General features: G+C 44.4%; 1 pseudogene; it reads left to right on the top strand.

Moving 5' to 3' along the window:
* LOC148007116 (sperm motility kinase Y pseudogene) lies at nucleotides 1-17281 on the top strand (annotated as a pseudogene).
* Nucleotides 17282-19198: the final 1917 nt, after the last annotated feature.

Here is a 19198-nt window from a genome sequence, read left to right as displayed (position 1 = left end):
ATGGAGCTGGTGGAAGGCCAACAACTCTACCAGTACATCAGAGAGTCAGGGCACATAGAGGAGGATGAGGCCCGGCAAATATTTGAACAGATATTATCAGCAGTGAGCTACTGCCATGGAAAGGGGATTGTTCACCGAGACCTGAAAGTGGACAATATAATGATTGATAAAAACAAAAAGGTCAAAGTCATCGACTTTGGGCTTAGCACCGAAACACAACCTGGACAAATGCTAAACCAGCACTGCGGTGTGTATTCTTTTGGTTCCCCGGAACGCTTCCTTGGACTTCTGTATGACGGGATGAAGAATGATATGTGGACAATAGGAGTGGTCTTGTATTATATGGTAGTGGGAAAGCTCCCATTTGATTCTGTGATCATCCAAGAATTACAAAAACAAGTTGTTGCAGGGGTATATCCTGCTCCCTGTGGGGTTTCAAGCCTCTGTAATAAAATACTCCCTAATAAAAAGAAAATATAATGAGGAAATGGCAACTTATTACTTCCTACAACAGCAGGCTCTCCCGGGGTATGGCTGCACAGCCCAGGCACAGCAAGTGAGTCCCATTGCAGCCCCATTTCCTAGCCTTGACCCTGCTGCTGCTTTTAGATTACAAAGAAAGAGGAGTGGAAGCCTGCCAGTCCTTGGCACCTTGCAGGTGTCATTCTCCCAAGGTCACGTATCTCATTATTGCCAGAAGGTTCATCCAAAAGGAGGAAGAAGGTCCACTGTGGCTGGTCTTCTCAGGCCACTACCGATGACACCTACACAGGACCACTATCACAAATGTGCCATGAGTGTCCCATACATTCAAACAACAAGCATCTTCAGTGAGAAGAGTAGCAACAAGGAAATAAAAGAAGATAATCTACTCTCCCACAGAGCCCCATTAGAGGATAAGCCCATCTCCAGCAGGGTCCGGCACAGAGGTTTTAAGGGGTGGACCAGGAATATAGCAAATGCCCTGATAAAGCTTTGTTGCTGCTTGCCAAGGAGAAAGAAACCTCGCCTGGGGCAGAACAGAATCTCACCCCAGAAATGAGCCACAGTGAGAGTCCAGATAACAAGCAGCAGGCACAGCCCAGGTACCTTCGTGCTTTGTCCTTTCTAGTTTGTTCTATGCTGGTCCTTCCTCTTGTCTCTGGTTTCCATTTTCCCCACAATTCTTACCTTGTATCTTCTCTAAGTTCTTTTGTGAGGTTTCCCCAACACCAAGCCTTCTCCCTCTTCTTGATTTCTCCTCTTCCCAGCAGGGACTCAATATGAATTCCCCACTCTACAGAGTTTTCTTGTTGACCCATCCCTTCAGATGGACTCCAGCTCCCCCTTAGGCCAATAGCTCCCACAGGGTGAGGACTAGAGATTCATGGGCTCATGGACTCATCCATGGGCTACTGGTTCTAGCACATGTGGTCATCAATCACAAGTGCTGCAGAACAGAGTCTTATGTTTTCAAATGTAACATCCCACTCCAGTAAGCCTTAAAATTAATAACAAGGTTTGTCACTGAATAAGTATCAACAACCTAGTTTGTGGGTTATTGTTGATGGTCAGAATCCTGCATGCATGCATATTGTTTTGCATACTGATTTTTTCATTCCTAAGACCTAGCAATTCATATATATATATATATATATATATATATATATATATATATGTAACATTTCTAAATGATTTCTTTCAAAAATCTTAACTGAGAAGTAGAAGAGAAGATTTAATAAAATAATAAGGCAATCAAAGCTCCAAATGTTAATCTAAGTATTCTACCGCATAAGATTTTTGCTTAGAATAAATTGACTTTTTTTCTCTCACAGTGCCATCTTGAAATTCTGTCATGTCCTGAGAATAAACAGGAGGTGATTTCAGACACATGGCCAACGAAAAGACACCAGCAGAAGCTACAGCACCAACAGGAGAAACAGCAATAGCACCAGCAGCATTAGCAGCAGAAGGAGGAGGAGGAGGAGAGAGAGGAGGAAGAGGAGGATTCCCCAACACCAATCTCCTCCCTCCTCTTGACTTCTCCTCTTCCCAGCAGGGACCCAATATGAATGATGAGTTCCCCACTCTACAGAGTTGTCTTGTTGACCCATCCCTTCAGATGGACTCCATCTCCCCCTTAGGCCAATAGCTCCACAGGGTGAGAACTAGAGGTTCATGGGATCATGGACTCTTCCATGGGCTACTAATCCATAGAGAAATGGGCCTGTAATACCAGACACTCAAGACACACAGTAGGTAGGGGGATCAGAACTTCAAGGCTAGCCTGGTCTACATCATGAGTTTAAGATCAGCTTGGACAACTTAGTGACACCCTTTTTCTAGAGGTGAGGAGGGCTAAGGCTACTAACTCAGTGGTAGAGTACTCGTGGGGAAACAGATTGCTGTCCATTGATACCTCTCCTTCCTTGCTCGGAAATACACAATGGTATTAGAAGAGTCAAAGGTTCCTGGCCTAGCATCCACTATTCTATTTGCTACATCATTAAGGGTGCAGTTTTTGGTATTTTGGTCAGGGATCAAATCTATGAAATGAAACTTAAGCAATACTCTCATTGCTGTCATAGTGGGAGGTGGATGATAAATGCTTGCCCACCTGCATCAGTACAAAGCTCGTTCCTTGGACTCCCTGCAAACACATCACTGCTAACTGTGTGCCTTGTATAGGCTTTTCCAACACTGTCATAGCTTGAAAACCTTCCCTGCTATGGACCCTTGAGTGGGCATCCTGCCTTTCTCAGTCTCAGAATGGAGCAAAGATCCCCTGCTCACCTCTAGGCTCACAGGTCATGGACCTCTTCCATCCCATAGTGAACAAGACTGGCACAGCTGCACACACCTTGGAAAAAGAATGTATTGGCAACCCTTAACAAAAAAGATGGTTCTTACTTTCTATTATGGCATTCTATAAAATACGGGTATTTCCTGGTACAATTACACATGTCATTGATTGTGTGTGTGCGTATGTTTTTTGAGGTTGGAGGGGGATAATTCATTTCTCTAAGCCCCTTCCTCAATGCTGGGTGATAAACATTGACTCTCATATAGATTTTAATAATTATACATTTATTTATATATTTTTAAGATTCGTTTATTTTTCCAACTTTTGTAGCTCTTTCTGTGTGTGTGTGTGTGTGTGTGTGTGTGTGTGTGTGTGTGTGTGTAATTAGATATAATACTCAGGGTCAGTAATCCTACCCTTGAGCTACCTTATAACTTTTTATGTTTTAAACAGCTTTATTATGATATCTTTGACATATAAAGCTGATATGTGCTAGAGGTGAGCATCTTGATGTTCTTAAAGACATGTTTTTCCTCAGATACAGAACGCGAGCTGGCTAAAATCCTTGCTACTCCTGCAGATTAACCTTGTCATGCACTGAAGCATGGGGCACATACTAAGCACACTCCCTGACCTGCTTCCTAGGTTGGTAGCACTGGCTCCATCCCAAGCAGAGCTGGAGTGGTCAGCTGTAAGGTTGAGGACCTGCACTCAGGACACTGGGCCCCAGGAGCACCTCACCTGCTGGTCATTCTTTGTACCTCTGAATGTCACTCCTGGGTTCTCACTGCCTGGCACTTAACCATAGACACCACTTTAGAACTGTCTAAGGCCAGAAGGGCAAAAACATTGTTGTTATAAATTTCTACTATGGAAACATCAAATGTTGTGCTTCTTGAACCGTTTTATGAAATGAACCTGGGAGAAACGCAAGAAATATGGCCTGAAGTCTCTTCTGGAACTGCCACTCCAGCATAAGCGTCCACAGGCAGTCAGTCTCCTCTGCACTACCGTCCCCCTTGTTTTGCAACTCATGGATCTCCTTGCTTAGCATATGCACAAGGTGCATTTGCTGTTGCTTCTCCAGCTTCTTCCTGACATCTTATTTTTATGGGTCTGGAGACAGACTCCCCAGAGGACGGCACCTCTTTTCTGATAGTTATGAACTGCAGATCCCTGTGCTCAATAGTGGGGGGCTGCTGCAGGGACTACAACACCAGAATGACTGTTTCTTGGGGCCTCTGCAGTGTGGAAGGTTTTCCTGGTTTGGTCGGTGTGGTCAAAGATGAGAAGGAAGCAAGTTCAGGGAATGAGAGTGCATCTGTCGCCCTTTCCTCTCCTGCTCCCTGTGCTTCCTCTCTGCTTCCTTGTCCAGACAGGCCTTCTATATCTCAGACCACCACTGCTGCTCCTCACTCTTTTTTCCCAGCCACCTGTGCAGACTGGGATGCTGCCTTGTTTGCAGAAGGATGGGGGAGTGGCAAATCCACTGAAATGCCACCAATATCTGGTGTAGTGGACCTGTGGTAGAGGAGGTGGTGGAGGGAGGTCTATTCATATGGGCTGGGAGACAGTCACAGGGGTGGGCAGCACCTCTGCTGGGGTTTCCCAATGGCCAGGACCACTCTTGGTCAGAGTGGAAGCAGGGGCAACTGACTTGGAGGAAGAGTTCAGGTGCTCCTGGCTGCATGTGCTAGATTCCACTGAGGACCTCTGGATCCACATATCACTGTCACACTAGAGACCCTTGCCAGCCTCTACTCAGTGGAGCTCAAGTAGGTAAAACTTCCTGAAGCTCTTCCTTGGAAGGGGTAAGAGGCTGAGAAAAGAAAAGAGGAAGCTATACTACTTTAGGGACTCACCAGAGATATTAGCAAAATTTCATGCATGTTTCTTCCTCACAGAGGAGGTAACAAAAACTGGGGAATGGTTATATAACCAGACCTGACACTGCTTTATGGCTCACTGGCCAAGTAGCCAGCTGTTCCTGTGTCTACAAAGGAATAAAAAGATTGTTTCTATACACTGATGCATGCTGTTTGTGGCATTGTCACTCCTGAAATTTAGCTCCTAACTTCAGGTCTAGGTAGAGGGGTCCGTTCTTCTGAAATGTAAAGAAGTAAACAATCAGATGCTTAAAACTGCATAAAAGGCATACTTTTTCCTCAGGTATCTGTTTTACAATCTTTTAAAAAGCATTCATGGGGGTTGACACCCCGAAACAAGCTTTGCCATTTCAGGAAAAGTGTGATGGAGGGAAGATTTGTATGGTGGGTTACTGGGAAGACAGGATTGTAAAGGAAATAAATAAATGGTTTTCTAAAAAGCATGTATTTTAAATGCCATGCTAAAAACTATAATTTTGACACTATGCTTTCAATAAAAAACATTTCACATTTTATTTACTCATTTAAACTAATTCTCATTTTCCCAGATTCATTAATTTAGTATTAATTTACTTGAGTAGCGTAATAAAAATAAAACTGAAAAAATAAAAAGTAAAAATAAAAGCTGAGTCAGGGGCAGAAGAGGATTCACAATACTGCACCTAACAGACTGTGAATATATCTAGTAAACCGTACCATCAGATCTGATCTGTATCATGATCCAGAAGTATTTCTCAGCATCATGCACTCAGTCTCAACTAACTTCTTCCTTGAAAAGCTGAGCAAGAGCTGTGGTAGGAGCTACTACATGGGACTTTTAGGGTCTCACTTTATAAAAATAATTTATGTGTATGAGTGTTTGCCCAGCATATGTGCACATGAATGCTTGACTGGTGTCCAAAGAACTTAGAAGAAGGTTTCAAATCCCCTGAAATTAGAGTTTTAGGCAGTTGTGAGCTAACACTGGTGTTGTAAAATACTGAACCATCTTTCCAGCCCCAGATTTTGATAACTTTTAGGAGGAGCCATATCTCAATACAGGATTACTATATGTTGGCTAACCTGGCTTGAGTCACTAGCTCTTACCTCTCTGCACCATGGAGGACAATGGCTGGGTAAGAAAGGTGGACAGGCAGTGAGAGAGGATGCCTTGATTTGCAACTTCCAGTGTAATCATGGAACTGGTTGTAGTCATGAGTTCTGCTGCCCTAGGAAGAAAATATAAAGAAACAGCGCTCACTGTCATAGAGGAGACTATGTTCAGAATACTTGTGCTTAGGTTCCTCAGCCTGGTTGCTGTTTGGGGAAATAAACCAGACTTTCAGAAGATTATGTCCTGTCCACATCACTTATGATAATTAATTATAAAACAGGTAAATATATTCTATTCTATAACATAAACATTAAGATATTTAAAGATTTTACAAGCTCTAAGTATATGTGTACATATTTATATAATTATTTAATGAAATGTTCTATACTAATATACATTCTTATGAGTGAACCCAAAATGAGATTCATGTGCTCTAAGAAATAGGGTTATAGTGAAGGTGAGTAAACCCAAAGAGCTTTTACATCACTTCTTTTTGAATTCAAATTTCAAAATAAAATGCAAACTTTCACTTCAGTACACTAAAACTAACCAATTAGTTGACGCGTTTAAGTGACCAATTAGTCATACCTTTCCTGAGAAAGTCCATCCAGACTAAATTCATCCACAATGAGGAGTTGGTCATGGGCACCTAGTTGTCCAACCTGAGCCACCAGAAGGGTGTAGGGAGAAAAGAAAAAAGGCAGCGTCACTGGTTGCTGCCGCTGCGGAGAGCTCATAGGCAGCACCCCACGAGCAAACTTGAGCCTCGGGACCACAGGTAAGACCAACTTTTCTGCTGCAAGAGACCTGCCTGGTGAACTCAGGACACACAGAGGCAAAAATCCTCTAGGACCAGGCACTTCTGGGGTTTACCTAGAGTCCCAAACCCGCGGATCCCGAAACGCAGCAGCTCTCTGCTCCCAAACCCCGTGGGAGAGAGACCTCACTGCCTAGTCAGGTGGGCACTCCTGAGGCTGCAGAGTAGAGGAGACCACAAACACTGCCCACCCCAGCCCACATCCCTGGCCCAAGAGGAAACTGTATAAGGCCTCTGCGTTCCTGCAGAGGAGGGCCCAGGAGCAGCAGGACCGCTGCGTCTGAGACACCGCCAGAACCTGAAGGGACAGACCAGATAAACAGTTCTCTGCACCCAAATCCCGTGGGAGGGAGAGCTAAACCTTCAGAGAGGCAGACATGCCTGGGAAACCAGAAGAGACTGCACTCTGCACATATCTCTGACGCCAGAGGAAAACACCAAACTCCATCTGGAACCCTGGTGCACAGAAGCTCCCGGAAAGGGCAGCGCAGATCTTCCTGGTTGCTGCCACCGTGGAGAGCTCATAGGCAGCACCACACGAGCAAACTTGAGCCTCGGGACCACAGGTAAGACCAAATTTTCTGCTGCAAGAGACCTGCCTGGTGAACTCAGGACACAGAGAGGCAAAAATTCCTCTAGGACTGGGCACTTCCGGGGTTTACCGGGAGTCCCAAACCCGCGGATCCCGGCCCGCAGCAGCTCTCTGCTCCCAAACCCCGTGGGAGAGAGACCTCACTGCCTGGTCAGGTGGGCACTCCTGAGGCTGCAGAGCAGAAGAGACCACCAACACTGCTCACCCCTGCCCACATCCCTGGCCCAATAGGAAACTGTTTAAGGCCTCTGGGTTCCTGAGTAGGTCCTGCAATAGAGGAAGAACAATATATGCTGGCTGATGACCCAGAGCTTCCAGAATATAGACCACCAACCAATATATATCAGAGGATGACATTATTTGAAACCAATGGGATGGAAAGCCCTTGGTCCTGTGGAGATGTGATGCTCGAACGTAGAGGAGGCTGGGGTGGTGGGTTTCGAAAAGTTGGGTGAGTTGAGGAGCAGAATCATAGTGGCAAAATGGAGGGAGGAGGGAGAAGATGTAGGAGTGGGCATTTGTGGATTGGCACCTAGAACGTTGGACATCATTTGAGATGTTAAAAACAGTGGAAATGATAAGGTTTACATTGTCTGACCCAAACCTAAGGGATACTACATAAGGAACACAAAAACCCACAGGTGCTCACCAGCAATCAGATAAAATTTGGCCTTTGGCGGTCTACTCCAAAGAAACTCTTCCAAGAACACTGTTTAGTTTTTTCAAACAAAGTTTAAAACTCTTAGGTGTACTCTCAAATCTGCCCTAATTTGCATAAATCAGTCAAAACTGTTGGCTTTGTAAATACTTCTATCTTGTCCCAATAGTCACATGCTGGTCATCCCAACAACAAGATACTTGTCAAGGTGGGAGTCAATCAACATGGGATCCTTTTTCCAACTCGGCATGCAGACCCTCAGCTCACCTTCACACACACACACACACACACACACACACACACACACACACACACACACACAGAGAGAGAGAGGGAGAGAGAGAGAGAGAGACAGACAGACAGACAGACAGACACACAGACACAGATTCACAAACACATGCACACACACACACACAGACACACACAACCATGAGAGAGTGATAGATCGAAAGTGAGGTAGATAGAGAGAGAGAGAGAGAGAGAGAGAGAGAGAGAAAGAAAGAGAGTTCTTATCATCTACTTTCTTAATGCATATTGTGTGCTCTTGGAGCTGAGCACAGAGACATGCACATGTAAACCAGTCCTGTACACCTAGGAACATTTTCTGATCAGTATTTTCTCTTCTTTATGCAGTTCTTAAATTATCTTTAAGAGAGTGTAGGGCATTAACCTACAATGAAATCTTGGACCTAAAGGTACATTTTAATACAAAGCTTACATATCACTTACAGATGAATCTAGTAGGAAGTACATTAAGTTCAGAACCATTCAATCAGAAACCCTTAATGTATATACCCCATTCTAACTGCCTTCACTTAACCTCATGTTTGGACCACTGTTCCTAGCTGGAGACTCCTGTTTATCTCCCAGAATAAAAGGGAGGCTCCATGCTCAAGTGGAACAGCAGATTCAAGGTGGGACTGTTGGGTGACATTACCGTGAACACCAGGGACTGCCCCACAGAGGCAGGTAGTGGCCCTTTCTTTCCTCCAGGGGAAGCAGTATCTACATTGTCCTGAGCAGGGAAGGATCCTCTCATTCTAGCAGATGTTCTGGATGACACAAGGAATGTGAATAGATTATGAAATCACTTTACCACATTTCTTTCTGAGGCAGAGACCCTTGAGACCCTTGGCTCAGGAGTAACAGTTCCAGATAGCAAGGTGAGGTCAGTGTGGGCCCTGTGTTGACCTATGAATAGTTATTTATGTTAATCACCAAATCTTTAAAACTTACAGCATGTGAGAGAGAAGACTCCCAGGAGTCTCAGCTAAAACTAATCAGTGAGTTTTTAAGAACAAGAACAAGTAGGAAATTTAAATTCATGTGATTGCTACAAATAAATCAAGACACTGTCATTAGATCACCTTTGTGTAAGGGCCCTGATAACATACACAACTTAAGATGTGAAGTGCTCAGCTAGCACGCTTCGTGGCATGAACCCAAGACACAGTTTCTCTGTGTCTCATCACCTCTGAAGCATGGTCCACAAACAATGGCAACAAACCTTGTCTTCCTCAGAGTTCAAACTTACCTTTACTGTTAGTGATAGTTTCACAGTTAACTAACCTCTACTGGATAGACAGGTTTGACTAACCTTCTCTGAGCTTCTCCCAACCATGTACAGATGGTACATTCCTCTGCACATGAGGCCTGTTCCTCTCAGGCCTGCTGTTCTCCTTCCCAGATTAGAAACTGGATACCTTTCAAGCCTACATTCTTAAGTCATCTATCAACTTTGGGTAAATGATAAGCACAACATGACATTGGGTGCCAAATAACACTTTCCTACCTGACAATGAATATGATCCAGGGGGACCAAACATGGAAACTGGTCAGGTAAGGTCAGGTAACCCCCATGCTATCTCCATGTGGAGATGAAGATTGACACACCTTCCCAAGCAGACTTTCTCAGTTTTCTCAGCCCACACAGCAGTCCTTTGCTGAGCTTCCTTACTCCCAGTGACTGATGAGAGTACATGAGAAGATGCCTGATTTCTGGAAAGCCCTGGGCCCCATGACCCACAGTAGCAGCAGCTTCTGATCACAGGTGATTTCAGGAACTGAAAATGCCTAATGTTCCTGTGTTGATTTGAATATGCTCAGCCCAGGGAGTGGGACTATTTTCAGATGAGCCCTCATTGCATAGGTGTAGCCTTGATTGAGGAAGTGTGTCACTGTTGATGTGACCCTTATGTTCCTTGTCCTAGCTGCATGAAAATCAGTTTTCTAGTAGCGGCCTTCAGATGATGATGTAGAACACCCAGCTCCTCCTGTACCATGTCTGCCTAGATGCTGCCATGCTCCCACCTTGATGATAATGAACCAAACTGCTGAACTTGTAAGCCAAACCCAAAGCAGTGTTCTTCTTATAAGATTTGCATTGGTCATGGTGTCTGTTAATAGCAGGAAAACCCTAAGTAAGTCACTTTCTACCACAGATTACGAGGTTAATTGAGTGATGTCATCACCTGAGGAGACATGGCCTCTTATTCAGGTTCTAATCTCCTAAGTAATTGCAGGCTCTCTTCTGGCCTAGGCATTGGCTATAATATTAATCTTCCCAGTGTCTTTTTCTCTGTAAACTATACATTTTGCATTTCTATTTGCACCATTTGCTCTTTTTCATTGAAGTCCTATAACCTCAGTATAACAGAGGCCATACTGGGCTCTCTTCAAATTTTCATCGAAGAAATTTGTTTATTACTTTTTAATTTAGCCTCAGGTAGGTTTTTACGATGTGGGCTGAAGGAAGCCACATTTTTGTAAAAGCATCATACAAATTATCCCAGGCCAGTTACAAATATTATTGCCTTCTGAATCCCCTTGTCCTGGGCTTCCACATTCTGGATAGGTCTTGGCACTCCTGACTCCCAAGCTCCTGCCAGTATCACCCATTAAACTCTTCTTAGAGCACTGGGCCACTTCTAGTTCAAAGTTCTGAATTCTTGCATATTTTCCAAAACAAGTAACAAGCACAAACTGGCATGGTCAGGTATCACACAGCTCTATTACATCCCCTTCTGCATTAGTTACCTTTGTATTTCTGTGACAGAAATGCCATGAGCACAGCAAACTATAAAACATGTAGGCGATTAGTGATCCTATTTCACAGACCACCTGTTACTATAGGTTAAGTTCCATGACTACAGGGCACGGTGGAAGGAGCAGGAAGCAGAGGACTCACATCTGGAATCACAAGTACAAAGCAGAGAGTGCACAGGGAGTGGTGCAGAGCACTAAAACCTCAAAGCCCAGCCCCACTGGCATTCTTTCTCCAGCAAGGGCACACCTCCTGAGTCTTCCCAAACAGAGTCACCAACTGGGAAAGGAGTACTCAAATGCCCGAGACAGTGGAGGATAGCTCATGCAAAATGTCATGTTGATTCAGGAATTTGAATCAGTAACAGAGAGAACCTTCACTCTGGGTCAATGTGTGTTGCTGCAAAACCAGCAAGCTGCTCTCCCTCCTCTTGAACATAAGATGTGGATTAAGTAAAATTGTTAACAAGCATCTCCATGGAAAATCAACAGCCCTGTTAATCTGGTAATACTTATAGGATAAGTCCAGAGGTGCTGGATACTAAAATCACAGAAGAAGCCAACACAAACTCAAACCGTTTAGTCTATAGGAATAAAAATACCAAAGAAGCCAAAATGGGTAACGATATGGAGCAAACGCTCACTCACTCAGCAGATAAAATTACACCTAGCCCTTACTCACAGACCTACTTCATAAACAGTGTACATTCTGCTGGTACCTACTCAACACAATCCTAAATGCTGCAATCAAACCAAATGGTTTCTTACTTTGTTGAGTATGACTTAAAAACACTGAAGTACTCTGAAGGAGGTTAATGGAATCTTCTCAGGGCCTGGGGAAGATGGCTGAGGGAGTACAGATTAACAAAGCAACACAACCCAATTTCCCCACCAGCAAGCAGAAACCGGCCTGATGTCAGTTGCCAATTCCTGAGGGTTTAAGAGAAGCCTACAGACTGGAAGGACTGAGGTAGGTGAGATTAAAGTACAGTTACACTGAATGCTCACTTGAGGAATGGGAAGGGTAGCAACTGGAAAGTGCTCGGTGTGTGTGTGTGTGTGTGTGTGTGTGTGTGTGTGTGTGTGTTCCATGCATGTGTTTCTGTGTGAGTGTGTTTGGGTTGTTGCTGTTGTGTGCTTAATTTGAGACAGAGTGTTACCACAAACTGAAGCTGTCCTAAAACTCACCCTGTACACAAGGGTGGTTTGGACAGTAAAGAGACCTTCTCTCTCATGAAAGGGGGATTAATGATGTGTAGCACAAGCTTTGTGTGAATGTAAATTTCAAAATCTGAAGATTTTATAAATCTCCTTTGGCTTGCTTTAACAATGCTGGTGATTATAGCAATACATGGTACACTGAGGACAGAACAGAATATATAGTGTGAGCTTTTGAGATGGTTCAGAGGTGAAAGGAATAGCTGATGATCTGAGTTTAGTTCCAGAGGCACTGTTAATAATCAAACACAAATGTAGCCGACTTTATCCTGTGTAAAAATCAGTCAGGGCATCCAGTCATCTAAAGTCTGGAAGCTGGGGAAGGGAACATGGAAAATGAATATCCTAGTAAGAGCACCATTGGAAGGGGAAGCCCTGGGTCCTGCTAAGACTGAACCCCCAGTGAACTAGATTGTTGGGAGGAGGGCGACAAGGGGGGGAGGATGGGGAGGAGGGAAGGGGATGTTTGCACGGAAACTGGGAAAGGGAATACTGGAAATGTATATAAAAATTACTCAAGTTAATATATATATACACTGAGGTCAACCCTAGATAGCGCATAGAGCAATCCATACATCATGGGATTCAACGGGGTGTTTTATGAAAGAGCTATTTCCCAGGAGCACACCTGTGTGTCAAGGCCTCCCTTCCAGCTAGGCCTTTGGATCTCCAGTGCTAAACACTGTCTCTTCCTTTGCAGAAGTGAAACATAATAAAAATTCACACTTCACAGTACAGTGAATAGCAGTAATCGCGAAAGGTGTAAATAGAACCGATGAGTACCAGAGTATGTGGATTGATGTTATATGAAATGTGTGTGGATGCCGTGCAGTATCCTCTTCCATGTTCCTACATACTGAGCAACGACCCTGTACAATTTCTCTCTAGACAGAACCATCTGGAATTCACTCACTGAGGGACTTATGCCCTGGAGTGGCAGCTACAGGTAGGACTTGTGCAACCATGTCACGAAGCGAAGAGACAGAGATGCATGGATTAAATGGAGAGAAGCAGATTGGAATGGTGGAGAGGCTAACCTGCCAACAACTCCAAACCCCCAGCAGGATGACAATGGAGAACAGCGAGTAGTTTCCCAGCCAGCCTCACTCTCCATAGCCAGACTTCTTCCAGTCCTTCCATTTTCCCAAGGAAAGAAAAGTTCAAAAAGCAGGGACAGGGAAAGAAAAACTGCTCTACTCCCAGGAGCCAAGGGCAAACCCCCTGGCACCTCCCTGTCTGAGCCCATAAGCAGCCACAGCCCAGTCCTGGGATCATCTCTAGAGGCTCAGGGACCCAGGCAGATGAGCCCTTGAATCACAAAGGGTTCCACTACAGCATTCTATGGGTGTCAGTCCTGAGTCCCTGAGCCTGAGGTGCTCTGCACAGCTATTCAGAGAAGCCTTCTCCTGATCTCTGTACAAAGATCTCTGTGTTGGATGTCAGAGGAGAGTATCCACCCAGCATGGGTTGGGGCTCTGGCCCTCTAATCTGTTGGTCCATGTTAACTTCTCCACAGAGAAAGCTTATGAGCTTTGCTGATGCATCCATTTGGCGTTTGGGGGATTCAAACTCAAGTCTCTGCCTAGTCCTGCAGCTTTTTCTCAGGTGTTTGATGATAACCTAGAGCCTTTCTGAGGACTTATGAGAACAGTGTCCTCTTGATGGGTCAGTTTAGAAACAGCTTTGTCTTTAAAAAAAGAAAACTATACCATCAGTTTGAGGCTAATCCTTCAGAATTCAAAGATAACGTGACACCCTGAGTGTAGACATGAGGACTTTAAAGCAGGATGCAGAGTAAGCATTCAAAACAGAGAACTATGGACAGCTAAACATCTTACAGGGTTTTATTTCTAACAGCCTAAAGTCTTTCCATAGCCCATAGAAGCCACAGTCTCAGAGTCCTTCCCAACCATGTCTTGACAGGTCCTATTGTGGCCTCATGAGGAGCGATTGTGAGGCGGCCCAGCAAACACATATTAAGCTGTTGCCAGGCCGGAATTCTTTGAGTGCTTTGAGAGGAGGTGTGGAGTGGAGCCCTCTGCGACTTGGTTGTATCTAGTGAGCTGTGTGTGGTTGTGTCGAATTTTACTGTACTGTGTATATGTGTATGTATCAGTGTGTGTAAGAGAGTGTGTGTTGACAGATTGGCCTGTGTGTGAGTGCGTGTACACTTTTGCCTGTGTGTTTGTCAGTATATGTAGGAGTGTGTGAGTTTACAGGTTTGTATGTGTGTATGTGTTTGTATGTGTGTATGTCTTCTTGTGCGTATGTGTATCCCTGTGTGTATGTGTGTATGTGTCTGACGTGTGTTTTTCCAGCTTTGCTTGTGTGTAAGTATGCGTGTTTTGTGTGAATCTGGGTGTAAGAGTTTGTGTGAGTATAAGTTCACTTCTGTGTAGTTCTGTGTGTGTGCCTGTATGTGTGCCTGTGCCTGTGTGAGTGCCTGTGTGTGTGTGTGTGTGTGTCTGTGTGTGCACGTGCCCATCCCCTTTTGCCCCTTGTATCTATATTACCTGCACCTCAGTGCAAGAGAGTGTAGAGACCAGAAGTCACCCCGGCTGCTGTTCCTGAGGTACGTTCTCAACCTTATTTTCAAGACAGGCTCTCTCACTGGCCTGCAGCTGCCCAAGTATCTGGGCTGGCTGACCAGTCGCTCCCAGGCATTTGGTATGCCAACCCCATAATATCAGTTAAAAGGCCTATGTAGATGGCTGGCTGCCTATTTCTTGATTGATTGATTTTTGGATGACTTCAAGAGAAAGAATTAGGTCACATATTGCCACGCCATTGGCTATTTCCTTATTGGGGTTTTGTTTTTTGTTTTATTTATTTATTTATTTATTTATTTATTTATTATGGATTGCTGGTTTCATTTTTTAGTGGTTTTTATGTTCTCACATGCTATATTACTGCTTTGATTATTTACGGTTCTGCAGTTGGATGATTAATTCTATCTCCATTTTCAATGTCCTGCGGTTTCATCCTTTTACATTATTCCTGTTTCTCTATTTATTGAGTACAAGCAATCATTGGCTTAGACTTGATACAAATTTGCCCTTTGTGACACTTTGACTCTTCAGCCTTTGTTTAAGGTTTACTATTCACTGATATTTAACTGCCTTATTCCTTGTGGTTGGTTCATTTTAATTTTCAGTATTTTGCTCTGGAGAGTTGTGGATTTTTGTGGATCACTAGGTCCTGAAATTCAATGGAGTTTTCCTTTAAGTGTTGGCTTTTTATATTTGTTTGTTTTGTCTTATACTAATTCTTCCTCCTCTCGTTTCTTTCATCTGTTTTTTTTTTTTCTTCAATGAACATCTATTCATAGTACTGAACATCTTTGGCCGCCCAATCCTATTGTAGTATGACGATTTTTATTTTCATCATTGCATTTAGTATGTGTGTGCTCTTGGCTTTCTCTTTTGGGGTTGGTTATTTGGGTGGCTTTTACTTATGACTCTTCATATTTTCCCCTTAACTTTTTCATAATTTTGCTCTATTTTTCTAGTCTAGTTTTTACTTTGTCTTTGTTTGTTTTTTTCTTTTTTTTTTTGTTTGTTTCTTTTAGGTACCACAAGTGTAATTTTAGCTCCTATATTGCTCCATCTTTTTCAATATTTGATTCCATTTTTGTTATTTTTAGGTAGCATTAGTACTGATAAAATGCCTACAGAGACTGAGGAGGAGTTACCAACCCCTACACCGGAGCCCAGTATCTCTGAGGAGGGCAACTTCCATTCCCAATACCAAGTATTGGGGACAATTGGGCAAGGGGGCAACGCCAAAGTCCTCCTGGCCCACCACCGGCTCACAGGAACCCCGGTGGCTGTCAAAGTTCTGCGAAAGGACAAGCAGTGGTTCCAGCCAGCCATGATGGAAGCAAACATAATGAGAAAGATCAACCACCCCAACATAGTGTCTCTCATACAAGTTATTGAAAAGGAAACGAGAATATACCTCATAATGGAGCTGGTGGAAGGCCAAGAACTCTACCAGTACATCAGAGAGTCAGGGCACATAGAGGAGGATGAGGCCCGGCAAATATTTGAACAGATATTGTCAGCAGTGAGCTACTGCCATGGAAAGGGGATTGTTCACCGAGACCTCAAACTGGACAATATAATGATTGATAAAAACAAAAAGGTCAAAGTCATCGACTTTGGGCTTAGCACCCAATTTCAACCTGGAAAAATGCTAAACCACCACTGCGGCACGTACTCCTTTGGTTCCCCTGAACTCCTCCTTGGCCATCGGTATGACGGGCCGAAGAATGATATGTGGATTATAGGAGTGGTCTTGTACTGTATGGTAGTGGGAAAGCTCCCATTTGATTCAGTGATCATCCAAGAACTGCAAAGACAAGTAGTGGCAGGGGTATATCCTGCTCCCTGTGGGGTTTCAAAAGAACTGGAGGACCTCCTTAGTAAATTACTGAGGGTAAATCCCAACTTTAGACCAACAGCAAGAAAGGCGATGAAACACCCTTGGTTCAAAGAACACTGGAACGGATTGATAGGTCCCTATGAAGAAATGCTTCCCCTCACACCAGACCCGGCCATTTTGGATGCCATGAAAAGCATTGGATTCCAAGCCTCTGTAGTAAAACACTCTTTAAAACAAAGAAAATATAATGAGGAAATGGCAACTTATTTCTTTCTACAAAAGCAGGCTCTCCAGGGGGATGGCTGCACACCCCAGGCACAGCAAGTGAGTCCCGTTGCAGCACCATTCCCTAGCCTTGATCCTGCTGCTGCTTTTAGATTAGAACCAAAGAGGAGTGGAAGCCTGCCAGTCCTTGGCACCTTGCGGGTGTCATCCTCCCATGGTCACGTATCTCACTATGGCCAGAATGCTCATCCAAAAGGAGGCAAAAGATCCACTGTGGCTGGTCGTCTCAGGCCTCTACCGATGACACCTACACAGGACCACTATCACAAATGTGCCGTGAGTGTCCCATGTTTTCAAACAACAAGCATCTTCACTGAGAAGAGTAGCAATAAGGAAATCAAAGAAGACAACCCACTCTCCCACAGAGCCCCATTAGAGGATAAGCCCATCCCCAGCAGGGTCCGGCACAGAGGTTTTAAGGGGTGGACCAGGAATATAGCAAATGCCCTGATAAAGCTGTGTTGCTGCATGCCAAGGAGAAAGAAACCTCGCCTGTGGCAGAACAGAATCTCCCCCCAGAAATGAGCCACAGGGAGAGTCCAGAGAACAAGCAGCAGGCATAGCCCAGGTACCTTTGTGCTTTGTCCTTTTCAGTTTGCTCTATGCTGGTCCTTCCTCTGTCTCTGGTTTCCATTTTCCCCACAATTCTTACCTTGTATCTGCTCTAAGTTCTTTATGAGGTTTCCCCAACACCAAGCCTTCTCCCTCTTCTTGATTTCTCCTCTTCCCAGCAGGGACCCAATAGGATTGATGAGTTCCACACTCTACAGAGTTTTCTAGTTGGCCCATCCCTTCAGATGGACTCCAGCTCCCCCTTAGGCCAATAGCTCCCACAGGGTGAGGACAAGAGTTTCATGGGCTCATGGACTCCTCCAGGGGCTACTGATCTTTTCACATGTGGTCATCAATCACAAGTGCTGCAGAACAGAGTCTTATGTTTTCAAATGTAACATCCCATTCCATTAAGCCTCAAAACTAATTAACAAGGTTTGTCATTGAATAAGTATCAACAACCTAGTTTGTGGTTTATAGTTGATGGTCACAATCCTGCATGCATGCATATTGATTTGCATACTGTTTTTTTTTGTTCCTAAGACCTATTGATCTATTGAATTTTATAGGTAGTAGTTCTAAATGGTTTCTTTCAAAGACCTCAACTGAGAAGTAGAAAAAAGAAGTTATAATATAGTAAGGCAAATCAAAGCCCCAAATGGTAAGCTAAGAATTCTACCTCACTGTCTTTTTTGCTTGGAATAAATTGTCTTGTCTATTTCACAGTGTCATCTGGAAATTCTTTCATGTCCTCAGTATAAACAGTAGGTGATTTCAGACACATGGCAATGGAAAAGACACCAGCAGAAACTACAGCAGCAACAGGAGTAGCAACAATAGCAGAAGCAGCATTAGGCACAGCAGCAGCAGCAGGAGGAGGAGAACGAGGAGCGTAGTAGGAGGAGGAGGAGGAGGAGGAAGATGAAGAGAGGAGGAAAAAGAAGAGGAGGAGGAGGAAGAGAAGGAAGAGGAGGAGAAAGAGGAGGATGAAGAGCAGGGGGAAGATTTTGATTCCCTGTCCCCGTGAGAATTGCTGATGACTACTTCTGGACACAGATATCATGTTGAGAACTGTTTATCAAAATGATTTAACAGAATATTAATTTTCATAGAAGACATGTCAATGTTCCTGAGGGCATGCAGCCCTGGAAAAGAGAGCCAGATGGCAGAGGCAAGCAGTGTGGAATGTTCTTACTGAGGAAGACCTTCTCAAAGCTGATGATGTAATAGGTATGAAGGAGCATTTCATGGGAGTCACGGTCCCATGCCCCTGTGTCAGGGCACACAGAGCTCCTAGCCTTGCATCCTGCGTGAGAGGGGACCTGGAATATTCCCTGATCCCAACAGGGTCCTGGATTGCATGGTTCTCCCTCAGTCATGGTCCACCCAGTGCCACATGGGGTACGCAGTTTCTACGGGCTGAATTTATATCAGTGATTAACTGGAGCTGGACCACAACCACACCACAGGCAAGCCCTGGGCACTGAGGACATTAAGAGCAACAGACAACATCTCCTCCACTGCTTCTGACTCTGCTCCACAAGCCAAGGCAGCTCCCACACAGCAGGCATCCAGCCTAACTCCAAGCAGGGAGAGTGTGAGATGTCTGTGGATGAGCCCACAGGGACTACAGGATTCTGTGGGAAGACATCTGGTAGCTTCTGGAGCAGCTGCAGCAGCCAGGACACATGAACTACAGTGGAGGTGAGCTATAGGAACAGGTAGCAAAGAGCCTGATCTGGCCAATGCTGATATGAATCCCTGAGGGCAGGCTGGAATGGTCACTCAGTGCTATTAGAGTGAAGGCCAGCCAAGGGCATACAATGTGTCACTAACATTCTCAAAGTCTTGTCCAGGAAAAAAACCACTGGCCTTGACCACTAAAGTTGA

This window comes from Rattus norvegicus, chromosome 1 (assembly GCF_021556685.1).
Source record: "Rattus norvegicus strain SHRSP/BbbUtx chromosome 1, alternate assembly SHRSP_T2T, whole genome shotgun sequence".
Lineage (NCBI taxonomy): Eukaryota > Metazoa > Chordata > Mammalia > Rodentia > Muridae > Rattus > Rattus norvegicus.
This window is presented reverse-complemented; position numbering and strand designations above follow the sequence as displayed.